This window comes from Lactuca virosa, chromosome 5 (assembly GCF_052849685.1).
Source record: "Lactuca virosa cultivar CGN04683 chromosome 5, Lactuca_virosa_CGN04683_v6, whole genome shotgun sequence".
Lineage (NCBI taxonomy): Eukaryota > Viridiplantae > Streptophyta > Magnoliopsida > Asterales > Asteraceae > Lactuca > Lactuca virosa.
The window spans coordinates 170,536,518-170,554,636 of NC_136430.1; the positions used below are offsets into that span (position 1 = coordinate 170,536,518).

At 37.4% G+C, this 18,119-nt stretch overlaps 1 long non-coding RNA gene across 1 annotated transcript; it reads right to left on the minus strand.

Moving 5' to 3' along the window:
* Nucleotides 1–5,463: 5,463 nt before the first annotated feature.
* LOC145114796 (uncharacterized) lies at nt 5,464–6,438 on the minus strand. The gene is made up of 3 exons (XR_013711233.1): nt 6,338–6,438; nt 5,689–5,818; nt 5,464–5,579 (listed from the first exon to the last, which is right to left on the minus strand). It is a non-coding gene; the product is annotated as an uncharacterized LOC145114796 (long non-coding RNA).
* Between the last annotated feature and the right edge of the window lie 11,681 nt (nt 6,439–18,119).

The following is an 18,119-nucleotide window of genomic DNA, read 5'->3' on the forward strand; positions in this document are numbered from 1 at the left end:
TTTTGGTTAGGAATGTTACCGGGACTCGACTGAATCGGAAAAAGCGGGTTTTTAGCAAAGTTCACGACTTGAGAAGGTTTGCGGTCGTGAACTGTTCTCGGCCGTGAACAGTTTACTGCCCTTGAAGGGTTTACGAGCTTTGAAGGTTTGAAGGGTTCACGGCTTGTTCTTGGTGTATATGAAGGGTTCACGACCGTTAACTCAAGAGCAGCAAAGCTCGATTTGATGAAAAACGAATGTTTTGATGCTCCAAAACGAGTTCCAAGGCGGATAGAGTGTTAGATAAAGAGAAATATGGTGTTTTTGAGTGAAATGTTTTAGAGAGAGAGAGGGTGTTCGCGGCCAGAAAATTGTAAATGAGGAGTAGGAGCACATATTTATAGGGGGTCTCATGGTCGGTGAGGGTCCACCAGCCGTGAACGAGTTTACGGCCGTGATCGGGTTCACGGCCGTGAACACTAGTCAGGCCGATTTTCACTGATTTTCGAAGTAGCTCGGGTTTCCGCGCGATTTTGGTTCCAACTTATATATATAAAAACGATCTTCTAAACCATGAGAATTTAACAAAACAAATAAAATTTGAAATTTATTTAACGGATTCGACTAATGTTAACGGAAAAAGGTTCGGGTTGTCACATATGTGATGCAAGTGAAGGACTAATGGATCTAGTACATGTTGATATGAACTCTTCAGATGAAACACAAAGAAAGATAACTCTATTAGTCATGATTTACTGATGCTTCAACAAATATGATCATGTGTATTAGATTAAACATAATTCTAATACTTTTGAAAAGGTTCAAAGAGTGGCAGAACAAATAGAATAATTTATTAGGTAGAAAGATAAAAGATTCTCCAATATGAAAGGAAATGAGAGTACTTTAGTATCCTGTTTTATGATCATCTTAGTAATTATGGAATTGTATCACAATTAATCCTCAAAGAACATCTTAGTGTAATTGTATGACTAAGAAAAGGAATTGAACATTACTGGAAATGGTTCGATCATAGATGAGTCATACTTTGTTCCAATCAAGGTTTAGAGCCATGCTCTAGTAACTATAAATCGTATCTTGAAACTCATATCAAACTAAAAAGGATGATAACACCGTGTGATATGTGGAGTAAAGAATGCTTTCCTTACTCTAGCACATTTAGGATTGGAGTTTTGATGTTTGTGTTGATCGAGAAACAAAAGATAAACTAGATCCTATTCTATGGAGTGGTTTTTTTTTCGGGAATCTGTTCGAACTTTTGAATATTTTTTAGCTCATCAAGGAATGTTCCTTGAGAGAGAAACTTCTATGTCAAGAATTTCAGTGGGAGAAGTATTGTTCTTGAGAGTTTTATGAGTCAGCTGACAATAAACCTTGTAATAATCAGTAGCACATGACCTGAGATTGATAACCTATTGTGTTTAAGTGACATATTCCTATTTCTATGCACTTCCATTTGGGTTGGCAATGCTTATGATTTCTATGTTCTTCAATTAACTGCGAAAGCAAAACATGTTGGTAAGTAAAGGTACGCTGAGCACTATGGGTGAGCTGATAACAGAAACGGAAGCATTGGTAGGCTTTGAGCTGCCAGAAAGCAAGAAATGAAGAATATCACAGTCCAGTCCATGAAGGAGACCTAAATGTAATTTTGGTTTGTCCTAAACCTTGTCTTATGACTATAGGTTGAAAATAAAAGTTCTACTTGGATGGGAACGTATGCACCTGCGCATCTATGTGGCAAAAGGTCTCTCTAATTCATAAAAAGGTTATGAGGAAACACCTTCACTGGTAGATTTTAAGGATCTGATAAATATCAACACAAATATCGGTGATATGTATTTGACAATTATTTTTTTGATGAATTTTGAACACACTTTTGAATTTGACACTATAGTTTGTGTAGTCAATTTCCTTTTTATATATGTATGATATCTTATTTTTCATTATTAGACATTAAATGTGTAATTTAGTTTAATTAGGATTTGGTACAAATTTAGAATATATATATATATATATATATATATATATATATATATATATATATATATATAATTTACAAAAAAAAAATGTAAAACCATGACATACAAAGTATGTCGTAAAACTATGCCAAAAATCATGTCGTATAGAATATGTCATAATTTGAAGTCATAAATGTCTATCTATAATTACAAAAATGTTACGAATTAAGACATATAAAGTTGGTCGTAAATGTATGTCAAAAACGCATGTCGTGTATATATGTCGTAGTTGTAGGTCATAAAGGTCTATCGTAGATTTTATGGCAAGCCAAATGCGTGTCATATTCCTTTATGACATTTCTTTCAGCGGCATACATTTGTATGTCATATATAAGCATTTATGATAAACAATGTCTGTCAAGGAAAGTCTTTTTTCTACTAGTAAACCCAAGGTAGTTCTGATCAAGAGAGACATGGAGACTTGGAGAGAAGCGGGCTAGAAACAAAGGGGGATTTATGATATCAGAGTCGGATATCGATAATTAAAAGGCAACCTTATTTTTTCCTATGACGGGCATTAAAAAACATTTCACATTTTAAATATGTTTATGACACTAAAACATGACCCCACATTTTTGTATGTCTTAAATCCTTTTCACAAAAAATTACATATATTTTAGGACACATACTTTTGTTTGTCATAAAAGCAATGTATTTCTATAGTAGTAAGGAGCCTTAGTAAATAACTAATTCATTTTTTTAATATTCAAAAGTAGGGTGTTGTAATAAACAAATAAATGAAAGTAAATTGTCAAAAATTAGATAGTTATCCAAGAAAGCATGACACTATAACCGGCGGGTAGATTTGCCAAAATCCCTAGGGTCTTAATAAAAAAAAGATTGAAGTACATTGTTATAACAAAACGGAAATGAAGAACACTATAATACACAAATATATGAGAGTCCATTGCTATTTCATGAAATTATCCGTAACCAAATGACGAGAGAGAATACTTTAATCCCTCATGCAAGAAATATTTCAAAATCTTGATTCTTGTAAATTATTAATTCTTGCATTTTGCCTAATATAAACAAACAATAATGGTTACCGTATAATGCTATTTCTTTCATTTTAAGCACCATAGTGAATTTCTTGTATGTGCATGCCATCGCTTTGTAATACATTTGGGATGATTTTTCGATCTCACATCAATAATTTTTTGTTGTAATGTTGTATTATATTAGGTGTAGTAAATATGGCTAACCTTTCATGTTATATTTACAATTTTAATCATATTGGAATTGTCTTTTTCTAGTAGTGTATTTTGTTGTAAATGACATGATTTACAAGAACGCCCCTCCAGACAAATACATAAAAAGTATTAACCGTTATTACATGTATACCTCAGTCAAATTTAACTTATATTTTGGCTCCTGCATTTAAGGCATCATTCATTCTTTTTGTTCGAGCCCGTGTCATCGAGCCAACAATCTCAAAATGGGGATCCCTTTTGTAAAGGTTCAGTCCGTGAACTCGATTAACGACTACCCCAGAGTTACGATCCATACCTAAAAGAATATGATTTGCAATTTGCATCAACTGTGAGTGATCGGTAATTAATAAGATTTTTTTTTTTTGGAATTGCGGGAATAAGAGTCACACTACCTTATACCCATGTAGAAAGGAAACTCGTTTTCATATTAACTAAGAGATTGTCAACACCAATTTTGTATTTTTTTTCTCCATTTATTTGACCAAATTGATGGATCATATTAGTTACAGCACTTGGTAAGGAAACAAAAAAAAAAAAAAACATAGCCCAAATTGTTTTGAACATGAGTTTCGACCCAAAGCTTGTTTATTTGGTTTTTTATATATAACTATGATAAACTTAAAAATATACATTAATTATTATATAAAAAATTTTCTTTTCAATTGTACTGTTATATATATATATATATATATATATATATATATATATATATATATATATATATATATATATATATATATATATATATATATATGTTTAAATGTGAATTTATATTTATTGTGCGGCCGTATGGACAGTAAATATGTTGTTTTGATAATATGAATATGTTCAATATTACATAACTATTGTCATTATCACACATTTTACTAATTAAATCGTCCATAAGTTTATTATAGACTTTTTATTATTATTCTCATTCTGTCAGAATGTTTATTGAGTCGTATTCTGTAACAATGAAAATAAGTGAAAAACGATGTGTGAAAACAAAAATGAATACGAATAAGTAAGAACGCATGAAAATGACGATAATTGTGTAAGGTTCAACGTATTTGCATTATTAAACAACATAACATATTTTTTTTAGTAATTCTTATAGAATAGCACTGTCCACACGTCCGCACAATAGTTTTCCATCTACATTATAACCTAGCCATATATATATATATATATATATATATATATATATATATATATATATATATATATATATATATATATATATATATATATAACCTAGTTGACGAATAAAACAAGGTTTAATAAATGATATCGGCTAAGAGCATCTTCAAGGATAAGATTTTATATATCTTATTACTATACATATATATTTTTAACAACTTAATATCAATCGACTTGATTTTTTTTTTTTTTTTTTTTTTTTGATTATTCTTATATATTGAGTGGTGAATATACTTTGATAACTTATACATATAACCCTTTCTACCTTAACTATATTTCATTTTACCTCTTTAATTATACTTTAGTTGTAGATATATTTTTTTTATTTACTAATTAATTATTCCTATTACAAATTTAACGGCATCTCATTTATAAAATATAACTTAAATGTATTAATTTTATTTTTATTTATATATTCGTCTTAAAATATTATTTGTGTTTAAAAATGGAATATTTAGATACGGAGGTTTTATAAAAAGGGTTAATTTAATATGTCATTTTTAAACATCAAAATATTATATTTGTCCAATTTAATTTTTAAGTATCATATATTTAGTGGTTACAAACTTTCTACCGTAAATTTCATTACTTCAAGAGGTCATTTACTATTCTAGAAGGTTTGCATTTATGAACTCTTTTAGAAGGTTTTTCACTCTAGGTGGATCCTAATTTTAAGGTTCTAGACATTGTTAATCAAATTTCATTCATGATTCTTGTTTTCAATTAGGTTGAATAGGTTTGACGAGTTAACGACTTTGGTTATCAAAAAGAGATAGATTCAGGGAGTTGACGACTTTGTTAATCAAATATTATTAGGTTCGTCTGTGCTAGATAGATATGATATTTTGATTCTTGGAGGTAAACTTGGTTTTCAAATTTCAAAAAAATGGAACAAACAAAACACAAAGTTTCATATAAAGGGAACTTGAATGATAAAATCTCTTAACAAAAAAGTTTAGGGTACCTAAGTTGAACAAATCTGAATCTTGGTTACTATTTAACTATACTGAACTTAGTTATACCTTGAAAACGTGTATTTGGAAGTACCTGGATCCGAGGGGTTTACAGAATTAGCACCAGGGTTAGAATGCATTGCATCTGGCATGGGATTTTGTGATATGGTTTCCATAACCTTCATCTTCAAGGCTATCTTCCGCAAATAATCATTCTGCAAACCAAATATTATAAGGATTTAAACTTACGGTATATATATGGCAAAATGATATATCACTAATCAAAAGCAAAAGCTATTATAATAAAAAAAACACATCGCAAACCTGATTTGCAGTTGTTGCAGAAGTATAAATCTTCTGTTCAAATTTCAAAGATATTTTTCTTAGTTCCTGTAGCCCCTCTGCCTCAGTCTCAGGTCCAGAAATCGGAATATATCTCTTCAAGATATCAGTTCTACGTAATATTGACATGTATCAGTCAAAAGAAGTGGGTAATTTTTTTAAGATATTTCCTCTATAAAGCATGATTTTACCAGTCAAAAAAATTGTAGAAAACCAGCGACAACAAGCAATGCAAGTGTAATTGCAATTCAAGAAGTGTAAGGAAACAAGTGAGAAAAAAAAACACAGCCATGCTGAAAAGTTTGAAACATTACAAAAGCAATAAGCCCCAAAAGAAGCTATACTTTCAGAATTATGTTAGATGTGTGAACATTCTTTTTGAGTATATATTTCTGTAAGCATGGTAATTTTAGGGGTCTATTAGCTTATGTGTGTATTTTTTTTGTTCCCCTTTCTTGTAATAGTTTCTTTGTCGATTAATATAGAGAATATGATTTCTTAGGGTAAGATTAGCAACAAAATCCTAAGAGCTAACATCACCATCGTTATAGACTTACAGTAAGATAAGTAAGATAAATTCTGAGCAGATTAGCATAAACAAATTCTTAAAGCAAAAAATACGCAAACACACATCTTGTTCACGATCCTGTTCCGTGAAATATCTGTCAGCTGAGACCTCCAATCACCAGATTCCATAGAGGACTCACAAACAATGTTACTTCAGTTATCGAACTGCAATTTGAGTTTTGAATTAGCATGTGATCAAACATATCAGTATAATATATGTGTAGATGTTTCGCTTGAAGCAATCTACAAAGGTTAAACTTAATTCCTGAGTGATAGTGAAAACAAGAATTAAATAGCTAGCTTACATTAAGCAATTGGACGTAGTTGCTCTTTCGATCTCCCTCTCTATTAGAAAAAGCGAAATACAACAATCCAAAAGTAAACGAGACGAGAGAATTTGAACCGATTGAGTGTAGTTGTACTAAAAGTCAAATTGCATATATAAGGTCTTGGTCGCTTATTTATGGACCCTCCTTCGACGAAATAGTGAACACAATCCACATGGACAAATTTCTTATGTTAAGGGCATCTAGAATGCATAATTAATTGGTTAAATTAAGAGAAAATTGCAAAAATGTTTCTTATGGTTTGGTATTTTTTGCGGTTTTGGCCCAAAAATGTTTGGACTTGCAGAGTGGTCCAAATTTGATTTTTTTTAAAATTTTTTAAATTTTAAATATTTTATACTTTATATATATTTTTTTCTTTTGTGATTTTTGGTCCCTTAAGGTAACAGACGTTACTTCTCATGGTTAATGTGTACCACATGCTTATAAGGCATGGGGCATTTTCGTCAAACTGTTCTGCTTGTGTAACACCCAACCATTTATATATTAAAATAATATGGTTTATAAAACATTTTCTGTCACAGGACCCCATTTATAAATTATGGTCCTAAAAATTTTCAATTCATTTATAAATATATTTGTAAAACTATCAATTCGGTTATTACAATTGATACAAATAAACCATTATAAAGCTGCTAGGTTGTTTACATCATTATAGATATATGATATTTAAACAATATACATAAGACAATCAATGTCTCCTGAGCTAGATGGTTTTGGACACAAAATGATTATGAAAATCATTTGATAAAACTGTATATTGAAATGCATTTATAAACACAATATAGACCATGTTATGCATGTTCTCACTCAATACAAGTCTTCTCAGGCCTTCCCGAGCCTCATCTACCTGTCGATTCTAATATTCAAAAGGACGACCCCAAATAGGCTAGTCACCAAAGGTGACTCGGTTTGCTGACCGATACGAGGAAGTGATCCTTCGTAGCACGATGCCGTAAGTATACCCCTAATTTGGCTAGTCGCAATAAGTGACTTAGAACGGTGACCTTTACCGAAGAACAAATCATCCGGGAAAGGACCAATACATAGTACGTGTGGAGCCCTAGGGCAACATTTGTCCCTATGTGGACCCCTTGGGGAAGCCGGGAAATATTTTCTAATAGTTACTATGTAATTCGCTCATATGATGCATGATCACCGTTGTTCATTTCCCGACTTAATCACACGCAGATGACATGCCATGACATAGTATTAATAACATCGCATAGTAAAATATTCAAATATTTCACGACTAAAATTACAATTCATTAATCCATTTTGAAAGTTCATGTAACAAGCCATAACTAGTTAAACATTACTTTGGAAAAGAGTGAGTTAATTTAAAAACATTTACCTTTCAAAATCTTTTACTTACTCTTTAGAAAAGAGTAAATTTACTCATTAGTTCAGACTTATTACTTTACAAAGAATAGGTATTTTCAATAATTTCAAGCAAAAATTTACTATTATGCAATGTATCCTAAAGGGGAAAATCCACATGTACTCACCTATTCAGTTAGTGAAAACTAACTTCCATTCCATCCTCTAGCCTCATACTATTTCTCAGCTCAAGCACTTGCCAAACCTTTTTGAAAAACACACCAAGTTCCTCAGAACTTCTCCCAATACACTAGGATCTTACTTATTATATCTATTACAGTAACCATTTGCCTAATCACATATACAACCTGGTAACCTTTTGTTACCAACTCACTAAGCTCCACAAAACTATTACTAAACAAATTAACCCTGTAAGCCGATGGTCTAGTCTCATAAATTGGAAAATTTGTAAGCTATGGTTTAGAACACTCATTATCCAAATCGAAAGTTCCAACACAGTAACCCTCTGTCAACCCTACAATTTAGTTCATAATAACACCGTATAACGAACTTCAATATTATATCGGGTTTTCTTAACCCTTCAGGACCTAAACTTACATAAATACAATTACATATTAATGAATTAAGAGGATTCCTTCACTTAAACTTACACATATATAATTACATATAAACGAATTAAAAGGATACCTTAGCTTCAACAACAATTGTATCCTTGCAAAATGGCCTAACGCCCTCTGTCTCTAAGCCATAATCATCGCTCACCGTATATGGATTCAATATGCCAAAGAAATCAACGAAAACCATTTCAAATTATTTATACTAGGCTGGCATCTATGCCTACGTGTCGCATCAGGTACACGGACGCACGATGCCCATGTGGTCAATCCGTAGATTTTTATGTGTATTCCCCTTCTTCCACGTGTTCAATGACTCACATCTATCAACACATCGCGTTATAGAACTGGATGCACTGTGTATGTGCCGTGCATGATAGCTAGGCACCACTATTCTTTCAATTTTGACTTTCGTTGACCTTTACCAACTGGAATTTTACTTTTTGTTTATCCTTCGTGTATACGGTATAGAAAATTCTTAAATTTCGGGTAATTATAGCTTGTCTATCTAATTGTACTTGTTTTACGGTCATTTAAAAAAAATTTAAGGACAATCTTATTAATCATCATGTGGCTTTTCATCTTCCTTTCCACTAAACCCTCTTCATTATTGGGAAAACTCTAATCAAATAGCCATACTCGTTCATCTTATCATTATTGCTTTTGAATATTCTTGGATTATGGTGTTAACAATGTGGACAGTAAGACCAATCTTTCAAGGTTTTGATCATTCAAGGATTATACACCATAATTTGCTCTATTTCTTATAGGAAATTTTGAAAACCTAATAATCAACTCTAACAGCTAACTAATGCTATTTTTTATGTCTGTTGTTGATTTTTTTTATAGAAGGTCATCGCATCATCTTCAACATTGAGCTCTAACGTGGTAGGAAGATCACAAACTTCTTAGGGATAATATGCATTTAAAGAAGAGTAAGATATGTGGACCTAGTAGATGTAGATGAGTTCTATGTTTATGAATTGGATGTTTTCATGCTACAATTGGATTATTCGGTACCACCAGTTATTTACTACCAGTACCGCTTGACAAAGCTGATATGGACTTTAGTCTAAGAGCATTAGAAAATGGTGTTGATGTTCTAAACCTTACACATCATGCAGGTCTAAACTGAACACGATGAAACCGGTTTAGTTACCTACCGATATCTCAGTGAGGTGCACCTAGGGTAATAACTAAGGAAATATCACATTATGAGGGAACAACTAGACTTACTTCCCCAATTACTGTTTCTAGTTTATCCCTAATAAACCAAAACAATGATGAAGCCCCAAGTGTTCATTTCTCTTCTTAATTGTTCGTAACACCTGAGTACAAAAGTTGTAAGAGATGGTGGGAGGTAGGAAGTAAATGGAATTCCATGCAAGCCTGCAATAGCTACATAAATGACATTGCTAACGGTGGTGAGAAAGTTGGCGAGCTTACATTTATGTCAATCAAGTATTCTAGATTGAAACTTGGATGAATGCTTACTATTACAAGGTAGACCCAATCGAAGGTAGGGTTATGTGGCAAAGAAGGAGTTGTCTTACAAAATTAACATCTCTACCACATCGTTATTTGTTATAAATATGCTTATGGTCACAACAACTTAGTGACTTTCCATGATTAGTTTATTAATTTTTCATCATAAGGTCATTTAATTAGAAACTAAAGGATCAAGGGTTTAAAGTATAATGATCGTTTATTTAAATTAAAGAATAATTACTACATCTTTATCCTACCATTTGAGGGATAAGTGTTATCTAATCAACACTCAGAATCGCCTTGACCGATCGTAGCATAGGCTGACATTCTATTCCCTCCAAAACACATTTGACCTCGGTTCTCTCATACATTCATGACATCATCGTCCTAAGGATAAAGATTTGGTTTTGGCCTTTAAAAACAAGTGAGAATTGAAGTTTTTTCTTAATCATAATCTTAACAGCTAAATCAAAGAGGTACTACTTTGGATCTTCAAGTCATCCAAAACTATGAAAAAAATTAGATCTGCTATAATATACAAGAGGTAAATATTTGGTCTACTCTACGTGTTGAATTTTATTGCAAAAAAGATGCTTGAACAAGATCCATGGTAGGTTATGATTATCAAGTTTTGATTTTTATGCTTCTATTGCTTTGTGTATTTATGATCATCATAACCCAACAGTGGTATTAGAACCAATAATTTGGTCATAAACGAGTTTTAATCAGTTATAAATTCATACACATAAAAATCGATATGTGTTATGTCCCCATTTACAAAAAATCATAATTCATTTAAAGGCAAGGTCAACGTCATTAGAAGATATGATAGTCCCCATGTTTTGTTTCTTTTGAACCTTATGAACACGATTGCAATTTGTCCATGACTATTAAGTTGAACCGGATAACTTGTTGTAGCTTGTAGAAATCATATAAAATATAGGAGAATTAGAAACACATGAAGCCAATGGGTTTTTAAAGATATAATAAAATTAACTATGTCTCTTTGAAAATCCAAGTGCAAATATGGAATTCAGTTGATTGAAAACAGCAACATATAAAAAGTGTTTTTTTCTTTGTAAAAATAGTAATGCTTATGACAAATCATATATAAATAACATAGTTTTGATTTATTTTATCTTTTTTGTGTACATATAAATTATTTACATGGTTTAGGAATATAAACAATGAAAACAATGGCATATGATATGTTCACATTTTATGTAATTAAATTAAGTTTTAATGACATTGTAACGTGTAAACATAGAAGGTGTTCATTTTGTTGTTTGGATATGTGATATTTTGCCTCAATAGACCATATGTGTGATGTTTGAATTTTTTCTTGGGTTTCAGATTTGTAATTTTTTGCAACCTATTTGTTATTTCATGTATTATTTTGTAATGTAATTTCTTTTTAATTTTAATAAAAATTGTTGAAAGTTTGCCCATGTTCCAACACGATGATAATATTACTATTAGTAGTAGGGTCCTTTTGGGTTACTCACAAGAAAAGATCTAAATATTATTTTAAGAGAGAGAGATAGTTACAATAGTAGGGTCCTTTTGAAGTCCATATTGTAACTATTTTGTGGTATGCGATGTGTTCTTTGTCTCTACGTGATATGTCCCGCAAATAGTGACAATTCTCCATTTTTGGGTGTGCATGGCTTTGAATTGTATAGACTCAAGTACAAACGTTTAAAGGTTTAAACATTTCTTAATTGAATTGTTTTGGACATCAAATCAAATGGTTTTTACAAAAGTTGATCATATTTTAATATGTATTTTTTTTTAATTCATTGTGAATTCATATAATTTTTTGATGATTTATTACATGTGAAGTCATAAAGACGATTGTACATAACCTAGTTTGCAATTTTATGATTGTTAGCTTAGAGTAATAATCTAAAAATTATAATTCAAGTTTAAAGTCGATGTTATTTTTAATTGTATCGATCCAATGACACCTTACCATGCCTTTGACTTATGTTTGTGTTGGTTTCTGGGTTGTATTTCATGACATGAGTGTCACTTTATTTATCTATTTTGTAATATATTTTTTTCCTTTAAAATATAATGTAATAGTTTTGTTAGGAATATGTATTAGAATAGAAAAATGTAATATATGTAACGTCCCAATTTTCAAGACCAAAAATTTCATTTTAATTAAGTAATTTATAAAATAGTTAACCAAAACATCGCCATTGTTACATCAATCCACAAAAACATAATATCGTATCTCAAAACCAAATCACCAAAAGCAATGAAAATCAGAGTACAATCACAGGAGTCTCATAATGCGGAATCCAGAGTGTGTGTGATGTGCTGCTACCGCGCCGACTCTTTCCCCTTTACTGAAGAGGTACCTGAAACCAAAACTGTAAACCGTAAGCACAAAGCTTAGTGAGCTCCCCCATCATACCACATACCACGTAATGCATATCCATCGGTATCTTTCAACCGGTATCTGTCTGGCATAACTGGGAGCTGGGCTCCCCTTCGGTATCTTTCAACCGGTAACCGGGAGCTAACCTCCCCTTCGGTATCTTTCAACTGGTAACCGGGAGCTAACCTCTCCTTCGATATCTTTCAACCAGTACTGCCTTCGGTATCTTTCAACCGGTAACCAGGGACTATTTCACCCCCTATCACTATCACATAATAGCATATCATATTCATATTGCTAGGCATGCATGGGTACTATCTGCCCCTCCTTCGGTATCTTTCAACCGGTAACTAGGGGTTATATCACCCCTATCACTACTAACACATATATCATAGCATCCTAGCACATAAAGCATATCAGATAGCAACACACCAGATAATTATCACAAACACAATCATCTAACAAACAATTCCTACTAGTGGGTCGGCATTTTGGCCGTAGACCCACTCCTACTGGAAGGTAACTCACCTCGATGTCGTGTAGTGTCTGAACTGTCCTCTGTGTGAAGGTCGGCTCTCCACGACTCCTCAATCCCTACACAACAACCTTCAAGTCAACAACCGAACATACAACCCTAACCAGGGTCAATACCAAAACCAGGCAAAGTCAACATTGGTTAAAGCCAACACCCAGTTGACCTGACTCGCCGAGTTGGTATACCAACTCGTCGAGTCCATACTCCACTAACCCGATCCAAGCCCGACTCTACTCGTCGAGTCTAGCAAAAACTCGATGGGTTCTCCTTCATTCAAACCATCAGGACCATATTCATCCGACTCGTCGAGTTCATCCTTGAACTCGTCGAGTTCATCTCCCTCATAAGAATGTGTCCAGTCTATGACTCGCCGAGTTGTATGAACAACTCGTCGAGTCCATCTTCAAACATTGGGAGATTGCCTTGGACTCGCCGAGTCTCTTCATACACTCGTCGAGTCCTATGATTCCCAGGTCCCTTTATGCGTCTAAACAGCTAAATGACTTCCCATCCTAGAAACTGGTCCATCCACAGAAGGGATTTGGTGGTCAATACACCCCGGCTCGCCGAGTCCCAAGAACGACTCGTCGAGCCCAATCTTGACCATTACTATACAGTCGATTTAAATGGGTCTTAACACCTCAAAACCATAGATCTGACCTTCTAATGTCCATTTTACACGTAAAGCTCCAAACTTGGTGCACATGCATGGGGTCTTTGGCTCAAAAAGCCATAAAAGGTGTTCTACAAAATGCATGGGGCTCTCATGGCCTTAAAGTTGGCACCTTTATGCCATGAGACACCTCCAATGACTTAGATCTGAAGTCAGGATTCCATGTACACCTCAAAAATCCGAAAATGGCTTGGAAAGCCCTAAATGTACCCAAAGTCCAAGCTTCTAAAGATAAATAAATACATGGAAGACCAAAACAAGGGGCACTTTACCTTGATTGAGCTGGATATGTACCAAATCCTCTGGATCTCCAAGCCTCAACTCGAACTCTCAAGCTTCTTCCTTCTTCTCAAGCTTCACCAACCACCATATGCACCGAAATGGCCTTAGAACATACAAAAACGGCTAGGGTTTTCAATATACAGCTCTCTGGGAGTGATAGGGACGATGGAGGCTAAGATAAAGTGTTTAAATAGGGTGCAAACCCTAATTATTAGGGTTTTGTCCAGACAGCTCCTACTCGTCGAGTCGGTCTTCCGACTCGTCGAGTAGGTCACTTAAACCCCCGTTTCCAACAGTCGAGTCCACTCGACGAGTTGGGCCTCCAACTCGCCGAGTCCCAGAGTAAATTGTAACATTTTCATGGAATTAAATACGTGCGAGGAATCGGGTGCTACAAATCCCCCCCATTTATTTTAGACTTCATCCTCGAAGTCTGCCACTGGATCCTGAAAAAGCTCGGGGTAATGCTCCCTCATCTGGTCCTCCGGCTCCCAGGTCCATTCCGAGCTCTTGCGGTGCTGCCACTGCACCTTTACCAGCTCCACCCTCTTGTTCCTCAGATCCCTTGATTTCATGTCAAGGATTGCCACTGGCCGCTCGATGTAGTTCATGCTATCATCAACCTGAATATCCTCCAAAGGTACCACCGCCGAATCGTCCACCAGACACTTCCGCAACTGGGAGACGTGAAAAGTGCTATGAATCTGACTGAGTTCGGCTGGAAGATCCAGCCTATATGCTACCTTGCTCACCCGGGCTACAACCTGGAAAGGTCCAATGTATCTGGGGCCCAACTTTCCCCGCTTCCTGAATCGGATGACACCCTTCCAAGGCGACACCTTCAGGAGGACCATATCCCCGACCTGGAACTCCAGGTCTGATCGGCGCTTATCGGAGTAGCTTTTCTGCCGACTCTAAGCAGTCTGAAGCCTGCTCCTAACCTGCTGAATTATTTCTATCGTCTTGAGCACCACCTCGGTGCTCCCCATGACCCTCTGTCCGACTTCGCCCCAACATATCGGGGTCCTGTACTTCCTCCCGTACAACATCTCGAAGGGAGGACGATCGATGCTCGCGTGATAGCTGTTGTTGTAGGAGAAATCAGCTAATGGAAGGTAGGTATCCCAGCTACCACCGAAGTCTAGAACGCAGGCCCACAGCATATCCTCCAAAGTCTGGATGGTCCGCTCACTCTGACCATCCGTCTGCGGGTGAAACGCTGTGCTGAAATGCAGACGAGTACCCAACTCGTCGTGAAACTTCTTCCAGAACCTGGAAGTAAAACGCACGTCTCGGTCCGAAATCACGGAGACTGGCACTCCGTGTCAAGCCACAACCTCTCGGATGTAGATATCAGACAACTTCTCGGCCGAGATGCTCTCCTGGATCGGTATGAAATGGGCACTGTTGGTCAACCGATCCACAATAACCCAAATCGAATCCACTCCCCGTCCAGTCCTGGGAAGTTTGGTGATGAAATCCATAGTAATATCTTCCCATTTCCACATGGGAATGTCTAGCGGCTGCATCTTGCCGTGTGGCCTATGGTGCTCGGCCTTGACCCTTCTGCAGGTCAAGCATCGCTCTACGTACTAGGCGACGTCCCGATTCATGCAGGGCCACCAGTAATCGGGTCGAAGATCTCTGTACATTTTCGTCGCCCCGGGATGAATTGAGAATCGGGATTTGTGCGCTTCCTCCATCAGGACCTGGCGCACACCCCCATGATAGGGAACCCACACCATGCGGTGTAGCGCCAATAATCCACGGCTATCATAGTCGAAGGAGGGAAGCTGACCCACAATTCGCTCGCTCTTCCGATGTTCCTCCTTCATGGCCTCCTGCTGGGCCTCCCGAATATGCTCCAACAACGGAGTCACAACTGTCATCCTCATACAGATGTCCCTGATCGGTGCTGCCTTACGACTAAGCGCGTCGGCCACGACATTGGCCATCCCCGGATGGTAGAGGATCTCGCAATCGTAATCCTTCACCACATCGAGCCACCGACGCTGCCTCATATTCAGATTTGGCTGGTCCATGAGATACCTCAAGCTCTTTTGGTCTGTGTAAATGGTACAACGAACCCCGTAGAGGTAATGACGCCAAATATTGAAAGCGAAAACAACAACCCCTAGCTCCAAATCATGCGTCGGATAATTCTCCTCGTGAGGCTTCAGATGCCTCGAAGCGTAAGCAATAACACGCCCCTATGCATCAATACCATGCCCAAGCCGGAGATGGACGCATCACAATATACCACAAAGTCCTTCATTCCCTCTGGCAGGGACAAGATTGGCGCCTCGCACAATCTCTGTCTCAACGTCTCAAATGCGGCCTGGTGCTCCGGCCCCCCAACGAAAGACCACGACTTTCCTTGTCAAACGGGTCAGGGGCACGACTATCTTGGAGAAGTCCTGAATGAATCTCTGATAATAGCCTGCCAGTCCTAGGAAACTCCGAATCTCGGATGGAGACCTCGGAACCTCCCATCTCATCACGACCTCCACTTTGGCCGGATCAACCGAAATCACGTCCTGGTTGACAAGGTGCCCAAGAAACTGCACCTCGCGCAACCAGAACTCGCACTTTGAGAACTTAGAATACAAGCTCTCCCTCCTCAAAGTATCCAACACCTCTTGCAAGTGCTCCTCATGCTGCTCTCGAGTCTTGGAATAAACCAAGATGTCGTCGATGAAAACTATCACAAAGCGAACCAACATCGGTCTGCACACGCGGTTCATGAGGTCCATGAACGCGGCAGGAGCATTGGTGAGCCCGAAAGGCATCACCACGAACTCATAGTAGCCATAACACGTATGAAACGCAGTCTTTTGTACGTCCTCCTCTCTGACCCTCATCTGATGATATCCTGAACGCAGATCAATCTTGGAGAACCAAAATGCTCCCTCTAGCTGGTCAAAGAGGTCATCAATCCTCGGAGGTGGGTAACGATTCTTCACCGTTACCTTATTCAGCTCCCGATATTCTATACATATCCGATGCGACCCGTCCTTCTTTTTCACAAACATAATCGGGGCTCCCCAGGGTGAACTGCTCGGTCTAATGAACCCGTTGTCTAACAGCTCCTGCAGCTGTGTAGACAACTCCTGCATCTCATAAGGAGCCAACCGATACGGTGCCTTGGCTATCGGAGCCGCACCAGGGACTAGGTCGATCCTGAACTCTACCTACCTCTCCGGAGGTATCCCAGGCAACTCCTCGGGGAATACGTCCGCAAACTCTCGTACTACTGGCACATCGCCCATAGTCGCCTTACCCGCCTCCCGGGTATCCATAACATAGGCATCAAATCTTGCGCAACCCTGCTGAAGGTAGCGTCTAGCACTCGCTGCCGAACATAAGGCTGGTCCTCGCTGTGGCCTCTCGTTGTGGCCCTTCTGATTGCAATGAAAGCAAATCTGGTATGATGTCTGAAAGGTGGGGGAGGGGTAGTACAATCTATACCAAAGTGCCCAGTCTTGCCGCACTTATAGCAGCCTGATCCCGGCCTAGTACGACAAACCCCCTCGTGTGACCTGCCGCATTTCCCACAGTGGCCCCGGCCTTGCTGGCCCTTCGACCTAGAGTCGAGTCCCTTGGGCTTCTTCCCCGAAGCCCCACTAACCTGTCCCTCCTCCGCCTTCCTCTTCCTGATGTGCTCTAAGTCTATCTTTCTCTCCCTCGCCCTGGCAATCATGGAATCCAGGGTCGGGCATGCTGAGAAGCTGACATGCTCCCGAATATCAGCTCTCAACATGTCGTGATAGCGGGTCCTCCGCATATCCTCATCTCCCACGTACTGGGGCACCAACAATGCCCTCTCCCGGAACTTGGCGGTAATCTCCGCCACCGTCTCTGTTGTCTGCCTTATATCAAGCAAATCCATGGCCAACTGCTGAAGCTCCACAACTGGCGCAAACTCAGCCCTGAACCTGGTCACCAAGTCCGACCAAGTCATAGCCTCAATAGCCGAGGCTCCCAACGAGTCACCAACCGACTCCTACCAATCTCTGGCCCTATCTCTCAAACAACCGACAACATATCGCACCTTCGACCCCTCAGGGCAGAAGCTCGTCAACTGTGCAGACTCAATGTCTGCAATCCATCTCCTGGCTGCGATGGGGTCCTTAGCCCCATGGAAATCCGGCGCACCACTGCCCCTAAATTCCTTGAAGGA